Genomic DNA, 8466 nt, shown 5'->3' on the forward strand with positions numbered 1-8466 from the left:
ATGTAGATGATTCTCCTTCAGTATCGGAGAATGTCAATGACTCTCCTGGAGTATCGTAGGATGTAGATGATGATTCTACTTCAGTATCGGAGAATGTGAATGACTCTCCTGGAGTATCGTAGGATGTAGATGATTCTCCTTCAGTAACGAAGGATGTAGATAATACTCCTTGAGTAAATAGAGTATTGGAGGATGTAGATGATTGTCCTTGAGTGAATCGAGAATCCATGGATATATTAAGGTTTGATATGATGCAAGAATGAAGGATGAATTAAGGTTTGATATGATGCAAGAACGACAGGATGATTTTTAGTAAAGAGGCTAGCGCAGTGAATTAGAGCTACATATACCCTCAGCTTTTTATGGTTTCTGATTGGAAATTTAATTCTTGGGTCAAGTCAACCAAATGCAAGCATCCACTATACTTCACGTTCTTGGAAATTACTTTTGGGTTTTTTCGTACGACTTGCTTTTGATAGAAATTAAGTGGAGACCTCAACAAGTTGTTTGTGGGGTTCTCTTCTTTTGCATCTCAAAGTCTTTCTCTACAAATTTAGTTCACATTGTCGGTGATTGTATTGAAGGATTTGGTCAAAATTCACTCACTCCATTAGTCTTAATTTTTGTCACTACAAGAAAGTACAGAAATTGCAACAATTTTTTGACAACAAAAATTGCATTGTTCTAAAAATTCAATATTTGGCAATAACCTAATTTTATTATTAAAAAATAAACTTTTTTTTTTGTAGTCAAACAATTTAATTTTTTTGTCATAGTATTGATTATTGTTGCAAAAAATATTTTTGGCAACAAAAAAAAGTTGTTGCACGTATTGTAATAACAAACGATGGGAAAAGTTTATGCAATATCAAACAAAATTTTGTTACCAAAAATACTTTTTGCAACAACAATCAATACTATAGCAAAAAAAAAAATTTGGTGGCAATTTTTTTTTCGTGTAGTGTGTGATGGTATTTTAGTGAGTACGGGGTTTAAAAATGAAACAAATACTTCTAAAATAAAATAAATCATCGGAATAAGAGTAAATCATTCTTTTGGAATTGAAAAAAAAAAAAAAAAAAAAAAAAAAAAAAAAAAAAAGAGGAAAAACTGTCACATTTAATAGCTGGAATCGTAAATAGGTTACTATTAGTTCCATTAGTGTAGAATTCAATTTCCTTTACACTTCTCTTAACAGCTGAAGCTACCCATCTTTACATGGGAAAAACAAAGAAATGAATTCAGTATAAATTAAGCAAAATGTTCAATACACCAAATACGTGTGTTTGGTTAGTTATTTTGAATTCCGCATAATTTATATAAATGGAGTGATAGTATAGGTAGGTAAATGGAATAATAGATAATTTAATTAAGGTGTGAAACTCATGAACATGTGATAGTTTATGTGTGTTTTGAACCATTAACTCTTTAAGAAATAATTTAACCTTAAAATTTCTCATTTCTACGCTTAATGAGATGATTTATAATCACACATGTTAACACCCAATTTTGGCTCATAGTGCTTGAAATTAGCGTCTTAGGCTCCTTGATTGTTAAATAGCACAAAAAAATAATATTTTTGGCACATTTTTCAATATTAACACAATTTATTGATAATTATCTTCATTTATGCAAATACTAGAATTTTTATATATTTATTATCATTTAAATTAATTTCATTAATCATTACCTTTTTCACAATCAGCTGCACATGTACACAACACAACACTACAATTTTATTTCACTAAATAATTATATTTTAATTTCTTTACAGCACATTATATTTTTTTTAAATATCAATAACCTTTTTATTTACACTTTTTTCTTATTACATATCGGTACTTACATTTTTTTATGTATATTAGTTATACTAGTGTCATTTGGTCCGTGCTAAGCCCGGGCTCAAACCAATGTTAAAAATTTAATTTGTAGATATTTAAAAAAAAAAAAATCTGTTCTTGCTTCTTTATTTTTATAACATTAATTTAACACTTTCAAAAGACTTCGAGACTTTTAAAGTACATAAACGTATATAAAAATTAGAAAACATTTTTCTTAGTTGTATTAGATTTAAAAAAAAAAAAAAATCAAACAGTAGAAAACTCTTCTAGTTAATATCTTACTTAAATCTTTTGAGATTAAAGTCTCCGATAATCTAAATTGAGATTTCCATCTGTTATATTAATTTCACTTGGTTTTTTGAATTGAACCCATATTGGATAACTTATTTTTTTACCAAAAGATATTACAGTATTCAATTAATGTCAAATATATTTAATGCAAAGATATTGTGGTATGAGAAATCAACAAAGTTAACTTATAATAAATATAAATAGTTAAAAGCCTTTATATTACAAGATATTTCTGTAGAATTCCTTTCAAATTAAATCACAAAAGGAAAATACTGAAAAGTCAATAAAATTAAACTGTTCTTACGTTAAGTTTTCTTTTTCCTTCCAAAAGATGCATGTTAAAAAATAATATTTTTTCCTTTTTTTTTTAGTTTAATGAACCTTTTTATGAAATCATCATTGTAATAACTTTTTCATTTTGAACTTAACTATTGTGTCCTAAATTATATAAAATATTGATTATCTGGTATTCTACAAAATATTTTAATATTTAAAAAAAAACTAAAAAATATACTTTTGCAATTGTCTAGAATTGTTATTGTCTGAAGATCAAAATGTATTTTCTTTAACTATAATATTTTTTCAAACATCTTTAGAATATAGATAAAAATAATATTTTATAGTTCCTCTTCTAATATAGTAAGTTATTAGATAAGTTTTATGTTAAAAGTGTGCGCATATAATATTTGATTAATTAGTACCGTATTTCGAAGTTCATTTTTCGATTGAGACGAAAGGACTATAATTTACATTATACATTTTCAAAGTATTTAACATTAATATAAGTTTATATGTATTTATTGCTTTAATTTAAAACTAAATTCTACCTTAAGTGAAATCTTTGTTAATTACTTATTTTGCCAAGATGTACGACACAAAATTACAGAAAAAATAAAACAACTTTGCGTCTAACTAGACGAATAAAAATTGAAAATAGCAAATGATAATTAGTAAATAACATCAACAAATACTAAATAGTATTATAAGAATAATATTTTAATTCAATAATTAAGCTTATATTAAGATAGAATTTGAATGACGGGATAGTTCTTTACGTGTCTATAATAAATTCCTAAGGAAAGGTATATTTTAAAACAAGTTTAATAATAAAAAACTCAAATATATATATATATATATATATATGAGTATGCTTTGTGGGGTCCACTATAACCTTTTCCATGATATCATTATTTTTAGTGGCATAAAAAAAAATCCCTAAAGTTCTCAAATTTATCAAAATGTGTGAGGATTCACAAAGTCATAAAAACTTCAATTATGGGTAAAGATATAAAAATAAATTCATGTGTGGCCTATAAAAAGTTGGCATTATAAAAATCCATGTGGAGTGGTCTCAAAAAATGAATGAGAGCAAAAAAAAAAAAAAAAAAAAAATGAAAATATGCAACGAGAAGTCAATTGGAAAAACCATATGTAAGCATCTTATTAGAGTTATCAGTGAGTTGTGAGTATGTGAGGACAACAAAAATTCACTATCCTCACTTATATATATACACTAGTTATGTGAGGTCCGTGTTAGGTCCGGACCCAAACTCAAAATATAAAATTAGATATTTTAATTAAAGAAATATAATTTGTGTTAGTACAAGTGTACAACAACAACAACAATCGTATACCCATTGTAGTCCCACAAGTGGGTAATTACGTTAGTAATAATTAAATTTCATATAAGCATATTTTCAATATATGAAAGCAAAACTTTCATTCCACTTTAATATTTTAACTTTCATTTTGATGAAATTATTTACTTCAAATCAAATGCGGGAACTAATTTGACATTTATAAGTTATGTATCCTAATTTTAAGTTATTTAGTTCTAAATAAATAATCTATACATAGTTAATGAACTTTTAAGATAAATACATAATTTAATTTGTGCGAATGGATGGAGTCGCTTCTCCTCCCTTAATTAGGGATTAGGGGTTCGAATATGGATATGAAAAAAATCTTTGGAGGGAGCGCTTCCTCGAATGGGAGCGATACAAGGCGAATTATCTGGATTAATTGGGCTCAAATGCGGATATCGAATACCAAACAGAAAATCAAAAAATATGAAAAATGAGGTAGGAGGTTCGATAGCTTTTGAAAAGTAGACCTTGAAAATAAAAAAAATAAATTTGACTTAAATAAATAAGATTAGGACTTAAAAATAATTAATTAAAAAATTTTAAAAAATTTTAAAAATTCTTGTGAGGATTACAAAAGTCCCTAAATTTGCCCTTATATATAGTGTATATATATACATATAGCAGTAATGTTAATACAGAGTTTATTGCAAACACAGTTAATTCATAGTCATTTCAAAATTCACCGTGTGCAAATTATTAGATCATCAAATCACATCTCTTATTTCACTCCAAAAAAGGGGAAACATGTTCCTTCATTTTTGGCTTTTAAAACTCCACTTTTGACTAACTTTCTCCTTATAAATACGAACACACTCACACTTACAAATCTTCTTTTTCTACATTTTTTTTTTTCTTACTGTCCTACGAATCCCTATCTACCCCCCTTTATTTCTTAGCCTTTTTGACTTTTCTATCTTATTGCCTAAGTTTACGAGATTTTCTTTGACATATGGGGTCAGGGCAGATTTCATGCGATTTGCCTTCCCCTTCTTCAGGACTTTTATTTAATACTCCTTCTTTTCACCTCTTTCCCCATTTATTTTTTCTCATATTTTCTAGAGATCTCCTTTTCTCATTCTCCTCTCTAAGGGTGCTCCCAAAAAATCGAAAAATCAAATTAAGTTAAATCAAATCGAAAAAAAACCCACATATTTTTGTTTGATTTGATTTTCATTTTATAAATCAATAAAATATGATTTGATTTTAATTTTAAACAAAAATTATAAGATTAACTTAATTCACATAGGATCTTGAACACAATAATTTTACACAGGAATACGAAAACATACCCGATGCTAAGACATTATCGGGAAAGCGGAAGCATTGTTTTACAGGAATTGGTTTACCTCTCATTTCCTACCCTTACGTTACCACAAACCCATAATATAATATAATACTTCAAAATAATATAATACTTCAAAATAAAAATAAGAATAATAATATAATATTTTAAAACAAGTATCTGATTTGGGCTTTTGACTTTTTCTATCTTATTGCCTAAGTTTACGAGATTTTCTTTGACATATGGGGTCAGGGCAGATTTCATGAGCTTTGCCTCCCTCTTCTTCAGGACTTTAATTTAATACTCCTCCTTTTCACCTCTTTCCCCATTTATTTTTTCTCATATTTTCTAGAGATCTCCTTTTCTCATTCTCCTCTCAAGGGGTGTTCTCAGGGAGTGTTCACGAAAAATCAAAAAATCAAATCAAATAAAAAATTGAATTAAATCGAAGAAAAAAATTTAATTTTTTTTATTTGATTTTGATTTTTTATTTTATAAACCAACAAAATATGATTTGATTTTAATTTTAAGCAAAAATAACCAAACCAAACCGATAATATAAATATCTATCTAAAAATTATATATATGTGTGTGTGTGTATACTTTTATAAAAAAAGTTTAAAATTTTACGATATTAATCTTTTGCACTTTTGATTCATAATCTATGTTTTTGCCTTTATAGTAATCCAATTTTTATATTTCCTTGAAAATGATAAAATTCTTAGATGATGAATACAAATTTTTGGAGAAAGTACATATATAACTTGATCTGGTTTATATTTCTTTCTTTTCTTAGATAGGAATAATTGATTTGGTAGTGTTATGCTAGAAAATAGTCAATTTAATAGAGTCCGGAACCTAAATGATCCAATAAAAAACGAATTGAACCAAAATACCCCAAAAAAAAAAATGTTACAAAGTACCTTTAACGCATCTTTTTTATGCGTTATGTAAAAATGTGTTAATGTTTCCCGTTTACATCTATTACCCGAGCTTTTAAAAAAAAAATTAAAAAAAAACAAAAAAAATTACATAACGCAAAGAAAATGTTGCGCTATGCTGGCACATAATTTAATAGTTTAAGAATAGGTTGTGTTATGATAATTAACCAAACTTGTCTACTTCTATTCTAACTACCACTTTTTTAGTTTTACTTTTAATATCCTATAGAATTTTGTTAAATTTAATATTCTAAATATTAGTTAAAATTTTAAATGTTACTACAGTTTTATCCAACATTGAAATACATTTTCAAGATATTTTTTAATTTTCAAAGGGCATAAAAGGCGATCAACATTTTGAGGATATTTTTATCGTTCAATATTTAGCGTTTCAACATTCATGTTAATTAGTTTTAGAAATTTTTATAAAATAAAAGAAAGTAAGCCACTTAAATTGGTGTGGAGGGGATATTATTTTTCTTAAGCATAAGCTAAATCTTTTATATATATATATATTTTACCATAACTATAATTATTTTCCATAGAAGAAAGTAATACACTTAAATTGATACCGAAGAGATATTGTTGTTCCTAAGCTTAAGCTAGGTATTATATTTTTGTTGTCTTAGGAAAGGATTTTAATTATTTATAAATACTATATTTTTCAGTTGCCTTAAAAAATAATTATAATTACTTTCTAAAATGAAAAGTAAGACACTTAAATTGATACGAAGGTGCTATTATTTTTGGTAAGCATGATCTAAATCTTATATTTTTGGTTGTCTTAGAAATGATTATGATTATTTACAAAAAAAGAAAAATGTAAGACACTTAAAATTGATACGAAGATGATATTATTTTCTTAAGCATAAGCTAAAACTTACATGTATGTTTATCTTAAAAAATAACTATATTTTTATAAGAAAAGTAAGACATTTAAATTGTCACCGAGAGACATTATTTTTTCGAAGCATAAGCTAAGTGTTATATTTTTGTCGTCATAGAAAATGATTTTATTTTCTAAATTTATATCTTCGATTATTTTAAAAAAATGATTAAATTATTTTCTAAAAACAAAAGCAAGAGACTTAAATTGATACGAATGGGATATGTTTTTTTGCAAGCATAAGCTAAATGTTATATTTTTGGTTGTCTTAAAAAATAAATATAATTATTTTCTATAGAAGAAAGTAAGGCACTTGAATTGATATGGAACAAAATATTGTTTTTCTGAAGCTTATGCTAAGACTGATATTGTTTTTAGAAATGATTAAATTATTCCCTGTCAATAACAATTAGGTTATGCTTTAATTTAATACTTCAAATAAATTATTTTCTAATTGTTTTTAGAAAATAATTTAATCATTTTTTAAAACAATCGAAGATATAAATTTAGAAAATAAAATTATTTTCTATGACAACAAAAATATAACACTTAGCTTATGCTTAGAAAAAATAATATCTCTCGGTGTCAATTTAAATGTCTTTTCTTATAAAAATAATTATGATTATTTTTTAAGATGAACAAACATGTAAGTTTTAGCTTATGCTTAAGAAAATAATATCATCTTCGTATCAATTTTAAGTGTCTTACATTTTTATTTTTTAAAATAATCATAATCATTTCTAAGACAACCAAAAATATAAGACTTAGATCATGCTTACTAAAAATAATATCACCTTCGTAACAATCAAGTGTCTTACTTTTCATTTTAGAAAATAATTATAATTATTTTTTAAGGAAGCCGAAAAATATAGTATTTATAAATAATTACAATCATTTCTAAGACAACAAAAATATAATACTAGCTTATGCTTAGGAACAACAATATCTCTTCGGTATTAATTTAAGTGTATTACTTTTTTTTATGGAAAACAATTATAGTTATGGTAAAAAAAAAACAAAAAAAAAAATTAGCTTACACTTGAGAAAAATAATCTCCACACCAATTTAAGTGTCTTACTTTCTTTTTCTAATTTATAAAAATTTCTAAAACTAATTAACATGAATGTTGAAACGCTAAATATTGAACGATAAAAATATCCTCAAAATGTTGATCGCCTTTTATGCCCTTTGAAAATTAAAAAATTTCTTAAAAATGTATTTCAATGTTGGATAAAACTGTAATAATATTACGGATATTAGCCAAATGATTGACACTTTTTGATTTTATTCTTGTACTACTTTTTTGCAACTCATGCATTATTTGCAAGTTAAAAAAATTACAACTTGCAAATAAATGTTATTCATGAATGAATAAAATATATGGCTCATTGAGCTTTCTTCTATTTACTTGTTGATGTGCCGTGAAATTACGGGATATTCGATGTTAATTTCTTAAGCTTTTGTAACTCTTCAAGCACTTTTGGTGTTACTTTTCTTGTATTTTTGTCATTTTGTAGGAAAAGATATTTGGAAAGCATAATAGAGCAAAATGAAGCAAAATAGGCCAAGGACACACTTT

The sequence above is a fragment of the Lycium ferocissimum genome, chromosome 1 (assembly GCF_029784015.1).
Source record: "Lycium ferocissimum isolate CSIRO_LF1 chromosome 1, AGI_CSIRO_Lferr_CH_V1, whole genome shotgun sequence".
In the NCBI taxonomy this organism is placed as follows: Eukaryota; Viridiplantae; Streptophyta; class Magnoliopsida; order Solanales; family Solanaceae; genus Lycium; species Lycium ferocissimum.